General features: G+C 44.1%; 1 pseudogene; it reads left to right on the top strand.

Annotated features, from left to right (window-relative positions):
- The first annotated feature begins 5,555 nt into the window (after positions 1–5,555).
- Positions 5,556–16,348, top strand: LOC135541730 (green-sensitive opsin-like; annotated as a pseudogene).
- The last annotated feature ends 864 nt before the right edge of the window (positions 16,349–17,212 follow it).

Below are 17,212 nucleotides of genomic sequence, written 5' to 3'. Positions count from 1 at the left end.
ATTTTTTACTTTGCTATTTCAATTTGTTTAGCTGATCACTTCACAAACGATTTGTCTGCGAAATCATGAAATGTTGTATCTGGAAATACGCACAAATGAGGGGTCAAAAGCATAGTAATGTTATGATATAATCTCACTGACTATTGACCATTTTCTTTTATATATGTCTTCAGTGGTGGAAAAACTACCCAAATGTCATACTTGAGTAAAAGTAAAGATACTTTAATAGAAAATGACACAAGTGAAAGTCACCCAGTAAAATACTACTTAAAAGGCTAAAAGTATTTGTTATTACATATACTTAAGTATCAAAAGTAAATGTAATTGCTAAAATATACTTAAGTATCAAATCACAACCAAATCAAATCAAATTTATTTGTCACATACACATGGTTAGCAAATGTTAATGCGAGTGTAGCGAAATGCTTGTGCTTCTAGTTCCAACAATGCAGTAATAACCAACGAGTAATCTAACCTAACAATTCCAAAACTACTACCTTATACACACAAGTGTAAAGGGATAAAGAATATGTACATAAAGATATATGAATGAGTGATGGTACAGAACGGCATAGGCAAGATGCAGTAGATGGTATCGAGTACAGTATATACATATGAGATGAGTAATGTAGGGTATGTAGACAAAGTGGCATAGTTTAAAGTGGCTAGTGATACATGTTTTACATAAAGATGCAGTAGATGATATAGGGTATATAGGGTACAGTATATACATATGAGATAAGTAATGTAGGGTATGTAAACATTATATTAAGTAGCATTGTCTAGTGATATAATTTCCATCAATTTCCATCAATTCCCATTATTAAAGTGGCTGGAGTTGAGTCAGTGTGTTGTCAGCAGCCACTCAATGTTAGTGGTGGCTGTTTAACAGTCTGATGGCCTTGAGATAGAAGCTGTTTTTCAGTCTCTCGGTCCCAGCTTTGATGCACCTGTACTAACCTCACCTTCTGGATGATAGCGGGGTGAACAGGCAGTGACTTGGGTGGTTGTTGTCCTCGATGATCTTTATGGCCTTCCTGTGACATCGGCCTTCCTGTGTCATCCACTAAACTCTGTGTTAATTAAGCAATAGAGCATGGATATTCTCACGAAGCTAAGGTGTACATATACAGGTCATAGAGAGGCCTTTCCCGCAGTCAATGACATGTTTGTAACGGGTTTCTTCTAACTCCTCCTCTGACGAAGAGGTGGAACAAGGATCGGACCAAAATGCAGCGTGGTTAGTTAGATACATCTTTAATGAAGATGAAACATGAACAATACAAAACAACAAACGCGGAAAACCGAAACAGCCCTATCTGGTGTAACAAACACAGAGACAGGAACAATCACCCACAAACACACAGTGAAACCCAGGCTACCTAAATATGGTTCCCAATCAGAGACAATGACTAACACCTGCCTCTGATTGAGAACCATATCAGGCCAGACATAGAAATAGACAAACAAGACATCCAACATAGAATGCTCACTCAGATCACACCCTGACCAACCAAAACATAGAAACATACAAATAAACTATGGTCAGGGTGTGACAGTACCCCCCCCCCAAGGTGCGGACTCCGGCCGCAAAACCTGAACCTATCGGGGAGGGTCTGGGTGGGCATCTGTCCATAGTGGCGGCTCTGGTGCTGGACGTGGCCCCCACTTCACCGTAGTCCTCCCCCACCTTATCCGCTTCCGTGACCTCCTAGCCACGGCAACCCTACTAAATAACACGGGACAGAGGGGCAGCTCGGGACAGAGGGGAAGCTCGGGGCTGAGGGGAAGCTCGGGGCTGAGGGGAAGCTCAGCCAGGCAGTTGAATCCAGCAGATCCCGGCTGGCTGGCAGTTCTGGCAGATCCTGGCTGACTGACGAATCTGGAAGAGTCTGGTTGACTGGCGGATATGGAAGAATATGGCTGACTGGCGGATATGGAAGAGTCTGGCTGACTGGCAGATCCGGAAGAGTCTGGCTGGCTGGCAGATCCGGAAGAGTCTGGCTGGCTGGCAGATCCGGAAGAGTCTGGCTGGCTGGCAGATCCGGAAGAGTCTGGCTGACTGGCAGATCCGGAAGAGTCTTACTGACTGGTGGATCCTCGCAGACTGACGGCTCTTGCTGCTCCATGCTGACTGACAGCTCTGGCTGCTTCATGCTGACTGGCGGCTCTGGCTGCTCCATGCTGACTGGCAGCTCTGGCTGCTCCATGCAGACTAGCAGCTCCGGCAGCTCCCTGCAGACTAGCAGCTCCTTGCAGACTGATAGCTCCTTGCAGACTGGCAGCTCCATGCAGACTGGCATCTCCGGCTGCTCCATACAGACTGACAGCCCTGGCTGCTCCATGCAGACTGGCAGCTCCGGCTGCGCTAAACGGGCAGGAGACTCCGGTAACGCTGTAGAGGCGGAAGGCTCCGGCAGCGCCAAACAGGCGGGAGACTCCGGCAGCGCAGGAGAGGAGGAAGGCTCAGGCAGCGCTGGAGAGGCGAGGCGCACAGTAGGCCTGATGCGTGGTGCTGGCACTGGTGGTACTGAGCCGAGGACACGCACAGTAAGCCTGGTGCGGGGAGCTGCCACTGGAGGGCTGGGGTGTGGAGGTGGTACTGGGTAGACCGGACCATGCAGGCGCACTGGAGCTCTTGAGCACCGAGCCTGCCCAACCTTACCTGGTTGAATACTCCCGGTCGCTCTGCCAGTGCGGCACGGGGATACCGAGCGTAAGGCTGGTGCCATGTAAGCCGGCCCAAGGAGACGCACTGGGGACCAGATGCGTAGAGCCGGCTTCATGGCATTTGGCTCGACGCTCAATCTAGCCCGGCCGATACGCGGTGCTGGAATAGAACGCACCGGGCTATGCACCCGCACTGGAGACACCGTGCGCACCACAGCATAACACGGTGCCTGCCCGGTCTCTCCAGCCCTCCGGTAAGCACAGGAAGTTGGCGCAGGTCTCCTACCTAGCGTCGTCATACTCCCTGTGAGCCCCACCCCAAGACATTTTTGGGACTGACTCCCGGGCTTCCTATCACGCCGCCGTGCTTGCTTCAACAACTCCATTTTTCTATACCCCTCTTCACACTGCTCCAGCAAATCCCAGGCAGGCTCGGGCACTCCTCCTGGGTCGGCCGCCCAGCTGTCTATTTCTTCCCACGTAGTGTAGTCCAGATTCTGTTCCCATGTCCTTTCCTCTCTTTGTTGCTCCTGCTGCCGCTGTTGCCTGTTACCACGCCGCTTGGTCCTTGGTTAGTGGATGATTCTGTAACGGGTTTCTTCTAACTCCTCCTCTGACAAAGAGGTGGAACAAGGATTGGACAAAAATGCAGCGTGGTTAGTTAGATACATCTTTAATGAAGATGAACCACGAACAATACAAAACAACAAACGTGGAAAACCGAAACAGCCCTATCTGGTGCAACAAACACAGAGACAGGAACAATCACCCACAAACACACAGTGAAACCCAGGCTACCTAAATATGGTTCCCAATCAGAGACAATGACTAACACCTGCCTCTGATTGAGAACCATATCAGGCCAGACATAGAAATAGACAAACAAGACATCCAACATAGAATGCCCACTCAGATCACACCCTGACCAACCAAAACATAGAAACATACAAATAAACTATGGTCAGGGTGTGACAATGGTACAGGCATCTTCGTTTTTGTAAGGCCATAACTATGTGTGTACTTTTGTTTCAAAGTAGATTTGTTTTTTAAACTACCAAGAATCACTCCTTGTGACACTGATTTAGCCCACTGCAGTAAAAGGTTACGTTCACCATATTTAAGTACAACACTACAACACTAAATAAGATGGTACAGCCCAGTCAATACATCATGAAATGGCTGCTCTCAACAAGTTTGCTGAACTGAGTTGTTATTCTTGTTGTGGAATACATGTGGTAGTTAATTTAAACATCTGAAGAATGGATGTCTCAACCTTGACTTTGTGATTTGCACTTGGATGCGTTGAAGCATCCTGAGAGACCTTTTCCAATGTATGGTGTTTTTGTGAATTTTTTGGGGCTTGAATCAAATTCAGTGAATATTTTGTAAAATCATAAAAATGTAGGACAAATAAAGGTATGCATAATAATGTTTTGGTGGTTTAGTTTTTTGTTGTTTTGCTTTTTCTATTTGTTCAGCTGATCAGTTAGCAAAAATATAACTTCATTAGATTCCTCAGGTTGATTAAGACCATTGAAATTGTATGATACAAAATAACTGACCGTTGGTATCAAACATTTCCTTTTGTATATGATATAAACAAGTAATAGATTATTCCAATCATGAATTATTCATAGAAATGCAGTCTACTACCTAGCTAGCTAACCGACTGACGGTTAGCTTGCTAGCAACAGATCTATAACAGTGCCTTCTATTGATGACCTTATGCAAAGTGCATATAATCCAATATTTTATTTTCAATGTAAATAATAGCCAATCACAGTGCATAATTTATAGATAAGTTATTGTGACAAGCAGCAAAAACGATTAGTTATATTCCTTTAATAAATAGCTACATATAGCTATACTGAATATACAGTGTGTTGCTTCTTGCTAGCTAACCTGCAGCATACAATACCGGACTTGAGATTATCATACTATATACAACTATTAAACATTAAACATGCAATATTTAAACATTCAATGTAAGTGGGTGTTTAAAATTCAAAATACGTTATTGATTGAGATGACTAGCAAGACCCAGTCAAAAAGGATCTGATAGTTGTACCTGAAGCAAAAAATATATTTTGGTAGATCCTGAAAGCTGCAATAAATATACATATATACATTTGAACTATAAAGCTTACTTTGGCTCAACATATAAACACACAACGTGTAATAGGTATGTTTCAATTTTACTTCAGCATCAAATAATTTTGATATTCTGGTACTCCTTTTGAAAACCATTGAGAGATAAATGTGTCTCTGGCTGATTGAGATGAAGCTTAGAATTTCACTTTTGTTGCAGATGGTAGCACCTTATTTTCAGGTAAAAACAAACAGCAGAGATATTATATATCTCAACATCTTTTCTCACACACACACACACACACACACACACACACACACACACACACACACACACACACACACACACACACACACACACACACACACACACACACACACACACACACACACACACACACACACACACACACACACACACATTCTCAGTAACAGGCTGTGTTTGTGATGGTGACAAAGCGACTGCATCAGCTCAATCTGTCAGGCTCTGTGAGTAAAACTGATTTCTACATACACTCTGAACTGGATCCTTAATAGATATGTTGTTGTGATAAGATCACCTAGGTGTTTATGACAAGACCAATTATCCAAATCTTTCTCAATCAAATCCCCCACCCCCCACCCCCCACCCCCCCCACATGGTATTCTCCTTGATCGCCAGTTGATCCCTGATGAGGCTGCTTAGAAGGGTATATAACCATACCCAGAGCATCCCAAATAATAAAGGAGCCAGAAGACACTAGACTGCAGCTAGAGCAGATTATCCTCTTTTCATCTCAACCACTCCCTGGTTAAAGATGCAGAACGGCACTGAAGGAAACAACTTCTACATCCCCATGTCCAACAGGACTGGACTTGTAAGAAGTCCCTTTGATTACCCTCAGTACTACTTGGCAGATCCATGGCAATTCTATCTGCTTGCTGTCTACATGTTTTTCCTGATCTGTTTTGGATTTCCCATCAACGGTCTGACCTTGTACGTCACAGCGACAAACAAGAAGCTCCAGCAACCTCTTAACTTCATCCTAGTCAACTTGGCTGCAGCTGGAATGATCATGGTCCTCTTTGGATTCACCATTACCTTCATTACCGCCATCAATGGCTACTTCGTCTTTGGACCTATGGGCTGTGCCATCGAGGGTTTCATGGCTACAATTGGAGGTAAGAGAACATCCAGTAACATACACCCCCCCCCCCCTGCACATACACACACACACACACACACACACGCAAGACACAACTTCGTATTTTTCTACTAGCACTGACTTTGTTAATAAGTACTGAATTATGGGAAAATGTATTTTCTATGACAGTGATACCTGGTTGTCTCACCTAACCTCACTGGATAAAAGTGTATTTGTGTAATACAGCCAAACTAAGTCATTCTAGTTATTTTGTTGCTATATTTACATAATACCATTATGTTTCTACTAACCGACTGATATTATCAACCAATCCTGGTCTACGAAACATGAATTGTTTGAGATACATACGTAGATGGAGATGCTGGGGGAAGTCTCAGCAACCAATTGGACAACAAGATATACCTACTCACTTTCCTTGTCTCATTCTAGGTCAGGTTTCTCTGTGGTCTCTGGTGGTGCTGGCCATTGAGAGATACATTGTCGTCTGCAAGCCCATGGGCAGCTTCACATTCACTACCACCCACGCTGGTGCCGGATGTGCATTCACCTGGGTCATGGCAATGACCTGTGCTGCCCCCCCATTGGTCGGCTGGTCTAGGTAACTCAAAACTTTGATTACAGTTTTATTTGATTTTTTACAATCGCTAGGACCCATTTCTCAATACATAGGTCACTTTTTCAAAACTCTTCATACAGTGAGCACAACAGCAGTCTATGTGGCCTAAACTGTGGATCATTGTTCATTGCTTTGGCACAAAATGCATTCAATGACTACATCTTTCAAATTTCAATCGTTTGAATCATTTTCTCACTCAGACACAAACACCACCAAAACTCTATGTACCTACAGGCCATTTTGCACAAGTTTACATAATCTTTTCAAAACTGTTAATAAACTTTAGTAAAAAAACTAACCTAACATAAAATTGAATAAGACAGCAATTTGCTACATTTCTACAGTAATACCGTATTGAACAAATATATTCCAAAAATGAAATACTATCAAAACAATTAGACCAACCACAGCTGAATCCCATTGTAGCTGAACACCTACCCGGGTGTTAGTCTTTCAATTTCATTACCATCTATACAAAAGGGGACATTTTAGGAATAATGCTGTACTGTAATGTAAACATGGACCCAGCCAGAGATAGAGAAGTGGCTGACAGAGTAAGAAGAGAGGGAGAGGGGAGAGGGAGAGGAGTACGTTTGTGTGGTGGAAGAAGACTGAGAGGAAGATGAAGAGCTGTAGTCTCAGATGAGATTAGGGCTACTATAATTGATCATGTAATAAATCATGGTCTATGAATGAGAAAGGCTGGTCCGAGAGTGCAGCCAAATCTGCAACGCTCAACAGTGGCATCTATTGTGAGAAATGTCTGGCAAAACAACAGATAAGATGTGCATTCTGCAAGGGCATCTGACTGAACTGTACATTACAGAAGTAAATTGAGCAAAGCCTCCAAATCCACTTGTGCGTAATTGTTTTTGTAATTCTGCTTAGGACCCAACGGTTACCTCCCACAGGCGGAGAGGTAGGACTTTCACTGCTGTGCAGGAAACTGTAAATGTTGATATGGTCATCAGAAACAAAGGCAAACTCACAGATTTTCAGAACAGAGTTTTTGCAGACAACATTACATTTGGAAATATTCACAATGTAAGCATAACAACTATTTCTAGAGTCCTGAAACAATATCAAGTCAGTATGAAGCAGTTGTATACTATCCCCTTTGAGAGGATCTCTGAACGAGTCAAGCAACTCAGAAACCAATATATCCAGGTAAGATGAATATAAAACACAGAACTGGGTTCGAACAAAACCAAACAGAGCAGAGGCACACAATGGCGTGTTTTTAGGTATAATGTAAACTACCGTAATATTATTATCATGGAGATTGAAACCAGGTAAACACCCCACATATTCATCTTTGTGGATAAGGCTGGTTTCAACTTGGCCAAAACACGGCGGCGATGAAGGAATGTGATTAGGAAAAGAGCCACAGTGGATGTCCTGGGCCAGAGGGGTGACAACATCACAATGTGTGCAGCAATATCCTCTGATGGAATGCTGTTACACAAACTGCTAATTGGGCCATACAACACCGAGCATCTCATTTCATTCCTGGATGACCTCTATGGAAGGGTTGTGTCAGGTGAGGAAAGGGATGCAGTGGGACGAAATCAGCTAACGTTTGTAATTGTATGGGACAATGTGACATTTCACCACTCCCGTGCAGTCACAGAGTGGTTTGCAGCCCATCACAGGACAGTGTCACTTTTCCTACCACCTTACTCACCATTCCTCAACCCCATAGAGGAATTATTTACCTCATGGAGGTGGAAGGTTTATGACCACCATCCACATGATCAAATGTCCCTCCTGGATGCAATGAATGCTGGATGCCTGGACATATCTGCAGAAGATTGCCAGGGATGGACCAGGCATGCCAAAATATTCTTTCCGAGGTGTATTGCCCAAGTTGACATAAGATGTGATGGCTGAGAACCTGTGGCCAAATACAGAAGACAGGGTTGACCAGCGTTGCTACTTTATCTGTATCGGAGGATGGTGTATATAGAAATTATTGTATTTTGGAATCACTCAATGCCAGAAAATGACATAAAACATATTGAAGCATATTGCATCATGTCTGATTCATTCCTGTATCATATACTGCAGTGGATTCTAAACAGTAGAGAGGTGTCATTCTTGTTTTGTAAAGACATTTTACAAAAGAAAACATTGTGTAATGCTACATGTTGTTAGTTTTCTTTAGGTCATTGTTTTATGAGTGATGAAGTGTGCTTATTGGGTGACAAACTTTGCTAGTGTTATGGAAGAATGAGTTGATTTGAGACATGTATGAAGTGTTAGTTTTAGTGCATTTTGGATGTGAAATTAACTGCTGTGCCAGGCTAAAAGTTGGTTAGGAAAACTGTGTGAAGAGTTTTGACAAAGGGACCTAAGTATTGAGAAATGGGTCCTAGTGATTGTAAAAAACTGTAATAAGAGGTCTCACAGAGATATACATTGCAAGGGGGTAACTCATCTTGCTCACCACAAATAGCCTTTTCTGGTTTTGCTCAAGAAACCTTGCCACATCAGCCTTTTTAGTGGAGAGGTGAAAAGGGATAATTTAGGCTAGAAATTATTGCATTTTAAGGATAGTGTGAACAGATTTGAAATTTAACCATGTCCAACCAGACCTAATGAGGCCCAATCTTGAGCAGCTTAGAACATGATAGCCAACAAAAGAATGCAGGGTGTTAAGGCCAAGTATGTTTAATTGATGTAGTAAACTGAATCTTATCTGATACCTTAGCATGAACCTAAATACTCTCTCCCATAGGCTAGGCTAGACCTTAGGTCAGTGAGATAGCTTACATGATCTTATCTGACTCAGATCACTTGACTGATGTTGTTACTGCAGCTGAGCTTGTCTGATTGGTAACTTCAAATCATTCTATAGCTAGAGGACTCCTGATATCTCCAGGAGTGATAAGTATCATGTTTTGGTCTTTATCTGTCTAATACTGTCTTCCCAGTAGCCTACTTGGTGTGTGAACTCCTGACTGCTCATCATTTGCAGATAGTTGTTAACACATCAACCAGAATCAAGGGGCAGGGCAATTTGTGGCTTGTTTTTGGTAATCAGTGGCTGTATTGGAGGGGGAGTGGTTTCACCTCTACTAAACAATCACCAATTAGTACAGGGAGGTGTGCTCTGCACCTCTGTTAGGCAATTAGCAATTAGTGTTAGTTCTTCAGTCTCCGCTGGTTTCTCAACAGCAGGTGTAAGTGGCGGTCGTGTCTCAAACTAAGACCATCACCGAAACAAAGACGGTTCTGCTGAGTTGTTCTGCGACATTCTTTGAGAGAGGAAGGCTCCACACCACTCTGTCACTTGTGTATCTTACCTAGTTATTTACATATCTCCTTTTGATCTTTTGTAGCTTTGTCAACTATGTGTGTATGTTTTCTAGACTTTAGACTTTACAGACACTCCCCACCCCTTGGCTGCAATGTTTTGTAATTTCTCCCTTTTTCTCTTTTCCCTCTCTCTCACCTGTCCATCTCCTTATTTAAATTCCATGCTGTCATTGTCACTTGTCAATAATGTTAAGCTTGAGGACATCTATCACCCACCAGGTGCCCTTGGAGAGTTCCTCAAGCTCATTTCTTGATGATGGCTCACTGCTCTTCGTACTTGGCGACTTCAACCTCCCTTCGTCTGACTTAGATTCATTCCTTTCCATCTCTCTCTCCCCTCCTTGCCTCTCTTGCCCCCTCCAGGTCTATGATCACTACATTGTTTCCTTTTCTGTCTACCTTTCCTCCAATCCTAACTAATCATACACTACCCAGATGGTAATGCGCCATCGCAATCTTCGCTCTCTCTCCTCTTCTACCATATCATCCCCCCCTTCTGCTAAATCATTCTCCCTCCGGTCTCCTGATTCTGACTCTTCGACTCTACTCTCCTCCCTTTCCACATCCTATAATTTGCACTGTCTCCTTTCTTTCCGGCCAGCTCAGCCCTCCCATCCTGCTCCGTGGCCTAGTGACTCGTTACGAGCAAAAAGAGCTTACAGAACAGGGCAGCTGAGCGAAAATGGAGGAAATCTAAACTTCCGGAGGACCTATCATCCTTTCACTCCCTCCTCTGTATCCACTGCTAAAGGCCACATTTTACATTTCAAGCTTCTGTGTCTAATCCTATGAACCTCCTCCCTCCTTAATCCTCAATCCCTCCCCCTCTGTCCTCCTTCTCTGCGGACGATTTTGTCAACCACTTTGAAAATGGTTGACGACATCCGCTATTCACTTAGCCTATTGAGTCCACTGGTCTCATTTCCATAGGACTACCCCACGCCTTAACCTCTTTCTCTCCAGATGACATCCTGTGACTAGTGAGGTCTGGCCACCCGACAACCTGCCCACTCAACCCCATCCCTTCCTGCCGTCTCCCTGGAGACCTTCTTCCATTCCTCACTTCCCAAATCAACTCATCCTTGACCACTGGCTTCATCCCCTCTGACTACAAACTGGCCTGAGTTGCTCCCCTCCTCAAGAAACCAACACTTGACTCATCTGACATCAAAAACTATAGACCTGTATCGCATTCTTTTCTTTCCAAAACACTTGAGCATGCTGTCTCAAATCACATTTTATTTGTCACTTGTGCCGGATACAACAGCTGTTATACAACAACCTTACTGTGAAATGCTCACTTACAAGCCCTTACAACAATGCATTTCAAGAAATGGAGTTAAGAAAATAACAATACAGAGGCTATATACAGGGGGCACCAGCACCGAGTCAAGGTGTGGGGGTACAGGTTAGTCGAGGTAATTTGTATATGTAGGTAGGGGTAAAGTGACTAAGCATAGAAAATAAACAGCACGTAGGAGAGTGTAAAAACAAAGTGGTGGGGTTGGTCAATGGTAATAGTCGGGTTGGCAATTTGATGAATTATTCAGCAGTCTTTGTGGCTTGGGGGTTGAAGTTGTTAATGAGCCTTTTGGACATAGACTTGGTGCTCCGATTGTCATGCGGTAGCTGGGAGAACAGTCTATGACTTGGGTGAGTGGAGTCAAATTCTTCTGGGCCTTCCTCTGACAGCGCCAAGTATATAGGTCCTGGATGGCAGGAAGCTTGGCCCCAGTGACGTACTAGGAGGTACGCACTAACCTGTCGTGCCTTCTTCACGACTGTCTTTGTATATTTGGACCATGATAGTTTGGTAATGTGGACACCAAGGAACCCAACTCCCAACCCGCTCCACTACAGCCCTGTCGATATGAATGTGGCATATTCGGCCTTCCTTTTCCTGTAGTCCATGATCATCTCCTTTGTCTTGCGCACATTGAGGGAGAGGTTGTTGTCCTGGCACCACACTGCAGTTCTCTGACCTCCTCCTTATTGGCTGTCTCATCATTGTCGGTGATCAGGCCTACTGCTGTGTTGTCAGCAAACTTAATGATGGTGTTGGAGTTGTGCTTGGCCACACAGTCATGGTTGAACAGGAAGTATAGGAGGGGACTGAGCAGGCACCCCTGAGGGAACCCCAGTCTTGAGGATAAGCGTGGCAGATTTGTCGTTGCCTCCCCTTACCACCTGGGGGTGGCCCATCAGGAGATCCAGGATCCAGTTGCAGAGGGAGGTGTTTAGTCCCAGGGTCCTTAGCTTAGTGATGAGCTTTGTGGGAACTATGGTGTTGAACGCTGAGCTGTGATCAATGAACAGCATTCTCACATAGCTGTTTTTTTGTCCATGTGGGAAAGGGCAGTGTGGAGCGCAATTGAGATTGTGGATCTTTTGGGGCAGTATGTGAATTGGAGTGGGTCAAGGGTTTCTGGGATGATAGTGTTGATGTGAGCCATAACCAGCCTTTCAAAGCACTTCATAGAGACTGACGTGAGTGCACGGGTCGGTAGTCATTTAAGCAGGTTACCTTCACTTTCTTTCTTCACTTTCTTCACTTTCTTGGTCCGTGCATGCTTTGAGTACACATCCTGGTAATCCGTCTGGCCCTGTGGCCTTATGAATGTTGACCTGTTTAAAGGTGTTCTCATGCGTGCTTCAGTGTTGCTTGCCTCGACGCAAGCTTAAAAGGCATTTTGCCCATCTGGTAGGCTCACATCACTGGGTAGCTTGCGGCTGTGTTTCCCTATGTAGTCCTTAATTGTTTGCAAGCCCTACCACATCCGATGAGCGTCAGGGCCCGTGTAGTAGGATTCAATCTTATTCCTGTATTGATGCTTTGCCTGTTTGATGGTTCATCTGAAGGCATGCCGCTCCTTGAAACCGCATCCTGCGGTGTCCCGCTCCTTGAAAGTGGCAGCTCTAACCTTTAGCTTGGTGCGGATGTTGCCTGTAATCCATGGCTTCTGGTTGGGATATGTACGCTCACTGTAGGGACAACATCAGCAACACACTTATTGATGAATCCTGTGACTGAGGTGGCAATTGGATGAATCCCAGAACATATTCTGTCTGTACTAGCAAAACAGTCCTGTAGCTTAGCATCCACGTCATCTGACCACTTCCGTATTGAGCGAGTCACTGGTACTTTCTGCTTTACTTTCTGCTGGTAAGCAGGAATCAGAAGGATATAATTATGGTCAGATTTGCCAAATGGAGGGTGAGGGAGAGCTTTGTTTACATCTGTGTGTGCAGTAAAGGTCCAGAGTTTTTTTTTCTTCCTCTGGTTGCACATGTGACATGCTGGTAGAGAAGAGGTTTTCCTGCATTAAAGTCCCCGGCCACTAGGAGCACCACTTCTGGATGAGCACCGTCTCTGATCAACTTTCCCGTTACCTTTCTCAGAACGATTTTCTTGACCCTAACCAGTCAGGCTTCAAGATGGGTCACTCATCTGAGACTGCTCTTCCCTGTACCAAAGCTGACTCTTTCTCCTCTGTTCTTTTCCACCTAGATATATCCGCTGCCTTCGACACAGTGAACCATCAGATCCTCCTTTCCACCCTAAGGGCTGGGCGTCTCAGGCTATGCAGGCCGCCCCTACCAGGTGACGTGGACAGAATCTGTCTACACCACGTACTCTCACTACCGGTGTCCCCAAGGCTCAGTTCTAGGCCCTCTTGTCTTGTCTCTATGCACCAAGTCACCCGGTTCCGTCATATCCTCACATGGTCACTCCTACCATTGCTATGCAGATGACACTCAACTACTTTAATCCTTCCCCCTTTCTGACACCCAGGTTCATGCTCTACAACATCCGTAGAGTACAACCCTACCTCACACAGGATGCGGAGCAGGTCCTAATCCAGGTACTTGTCCTCTCACGTTTGGACTACTGCAACTCGTTGTTGGCTGGGCTCCCCATTTGTGCCATTGAACCCCTGCATCTTATCCAGAACGCTGCAGCCCACCTCATGTCACCCCACTCCTCTGCACACTCCACTGACTTCCAGTCAAAGCTCGTATGCACTACAAGACCATGGTGCTTACCTATGGAAAAGAAAGAGGAACTGCCCCTCCCCACCTTCAGGCTATGCTCAAACCCTAGCCCTGAGCCACCTCAGGTCTTTTGGCCCTCCCACCCCTACGGTATGGCAGTTCCCGCTCAGCCCAGTCCAAGTTCTTCTGTCCTGGCACCCCAATATTGGAACCAGCTTCTCCCTGAAGCTAGGACAGCGGTGTCCCTGCCCATTTTCCCGAAAACATCTGAAACCCTACCTCTTCAAACAGTCCAACCCCCCCCCTCCCCCCATTCTATATCTGGCTCTACTGATAGTTACGTTGTTGAGGACAAATGTACTTTTTATGCCTGTGATATGAAGTTGTCCCACTTAGCCATCTTAAGAATAATGCTCTAACTGTAAGACGCTCTGGATAAGAGCGTCTGCTAAATGACTAAAATGTAACAGACATTCTGGAGACCACTGTACTCAGAAATAATGGAGCATGGGCCTGAATAGGTCTTCAAACCAAAACAAATATGAAAGTTTTTACGTGGTTTATTCATTCAGCCTTGGTGGAAAGACTAGAAGAAACATGTTGGCCATATCGGCTTAAACCAGTGAATGCATCAGTGCAGCCTTGCCTTAGAACCGGAGACCGCAATGGTCTAATATAGTCTTGAGGCGTGAGTACCACTAGGGTGTGATACCTGGTTGATTACATTGGCGCTTCCACTTAAATTTCACTTTGTTGTGCATTGGTTTAAATAGGAGACGAAGTGAAAATTTGAGATAAGTGGAATTTAGGATAGATCAATTACAAACTGTGTCAACTACCCAGTCTGATTAGTTAATACATAACTGGATGAGAAGTTAATTTAATGGTTTGGTACTGTAGAGAGAGCAGGCAAGCAATCTGTAGACAATTTGCCAACCTTTCCCCACTTCAATAGACTGGAGAAAGGCAAGTCAGTTAAGAACAAATTCTTATTTACAATGACGGCATACCCCGGCCAATCCCGGACGATTCTGGGCCAATTGTTCACCGCCCTATGGGACTCCCATTCACAGCTTCATGTGATGCAGTCTGGATTCAAACTAGGGACTGTAGTGTCGCCTCTTGCACTGAGATGCAGTGCCTGAGACTGCTGCACCACTCGGAAGCCCACCTGAGTAGCTCTCTACTACAGTACTGTACAGTAGCTCTTTTCAGTCTCGGCCTCAGTTTTCTAGTTATGTTATTCATAACGTAACTGGCACAGTAAACTGACTACTTCTTTCAAATAAGGTGACACATTATTCTAGATTCAGTTATTTAATTTACACCTGAAGTTAAAATAGTGTCTGGTTCTCAAAGATCCGATCAGAGTGGCCAGGAAGGTTTTGGGAAAGATTGTGATCTGATCTGGTGAGATCACATACTGAGGTGGAAGTAGACATTTTGAGTTTGTGTTTATAGGATGCAGACCATAGCCTCTCAACATTCTGCCCACTGAGAAAGGGCAAAAACCATCTCATCTGGTTATACTACATAAGTATAGATAAACGGCATCTAAGTCAATCTGATTTATACATTTGACAAGTATTGTATTCATAGTAAACTCCTTTCTGAAAGACTATCATTCAAAGACATCATCCAAGGCATAACTGTGATAACATTTTATACATTTCAAAGCAAAATATTTGAATACAGGCTTATTTATTGTCTTTCCCACATAGATATATCCCAGAGGGCATGCAGTGCTCATGTGGACCTGATTACTACACCTTGGCCGAAGGTTTCAACAATGAATCATATGTGATCTACATGTTCTCCTGCCACTTCTGTGTTCCTGTCGCCACCATCTTCTTCACGTACGGAAGCCTTGTCCTCACAGTCAAGGCGGTAAGATGGTTCATTCTAGTACACTGCTCAAATAGACAGTTTGTCTATCCCTTTTTCCTAAACACAACAAATCAATCACTCGATATTCGGTGGTTGAATGCAGTTGAGATATACTGCCCATACTTTTTTTCAAACAATTATCTGATTTCATGTGTTCCCTTGTTTGTTTTCAGGCTGCAGCTTCCCAGCAGGACTCAGCATCTACCCAGAAAGCTGAGAAGGAAGTGACACGTATGTGCTTCCTGATGGTTTGTGGTTTCTGATTGCCTGGACCCCCTATGCCAGCTTTGCTGCCTGGATCTTCTTCAACAAAGGAGCTGCCTTTACAGCCACAGCCATGGCTATTCCAGCCTTCTTCTCAAAGAGCTCAGCCATCTTCAACCCAGTCATCTATGTGTTGATGAACAAACAGGTTGGTAACATATTTTGATCACTCTCTTTTGTGCATCAATAAACAATGCTTCATGTTGGGCAAAGTGAAAAATGCTAACAATCTATTTCTCTAATTATCCTTCTCTCTCTACAGTTCCGTAGCTGCATGTTGGCTGCTGTAGGAATTAGTTCAGGAGCTGATGATGAGACCTCTGTGTCAGCAAGCAAGACAGAAGTGTCCTCTGTGGGCCCTGCATAACAACTTCAGAGGATTACATTTTTTACATGGACTGGCATATTTTCAATTAGGTAGATTTATTTTCTAATCAGAAGATGCTCACTTACGGTACAGTCCTCAAAACATTGCATAATCAAACATAGCCAATTTTTTCTCTGCATTTTATGTTGCAGTTTCTTAGACCATCGAAGCACAGGAGAACTTTCACATTGTGATTTTTCATTTTTCCCCAGCAAGGTGAATCCTCAAGAGTTTTCATGATTAACCACTTGAAGGTTTGGTTTTTGCTCCATAGCTTTGGGCAACCGTCACAGTGAGACACAATTCCCCTCTGAGCATCACCTGCTGTACAGGACAGCAATACCACTAAAAGGCAAGTCATGCTACTGTGACAGAAAGTGGAGTCTTGCCAATTGCAGGCGAGGGGGCAGCAGGTAGCGTATCGGTGAAGAGCGTCCGGCCATTAACCAAAAGGTTGCTGGCTTGAATCCCAGAGCCGACTAGGTGAAAAAACTGTTGATTGAGCAAGGCACTTAACCATAATTTCTACTATATGTCACTCTGGATAAGAGTGTCTGGTAAATGACTAGAATGTAAATGTAATTACGCTTCAAGGCTTCTCCACCCTTTCACAAATCTGCACTTGGCATACTGACTGTCATTCTTTTTCAAAAAAGTGATGCATACCAAATTAGGACTCTTTTCCATTGCTTCACACAATACCTTCTCTACATAATTGCTTGAGCTGGAGATGGCATAGTGAACTACTCTCATGCTTTTGTCTTGAAGGATTGAGATTGAATTGATACGAAATGAGGCTACATATACTGTGTACAAAACATTAAAAATATCTTCCTAATATTGAGTTGCTGATTGTGCCCCTAC

The sequence above is a fragment of the Oncorhynchus masou genome, chromosome 6 (assembly GCF_036934945.1).
Source record: "Oncorhynchus masou masou isolate Uvic2021 chromosome 6, UVic_Omas_1.1, whole genome shotgun sequence".
NCBI lineage: Eukaryota > Metazoa > Chordata > Actinopteri > Salmoniformes > Salmonidae > Oncorhynchus > Oncorhynchus masou.
The sequence above is the reverse complement of the archived record's forward strand: the minus strand, read 5'-3'. Positions and strand labels throughout refer to the sequence as shown.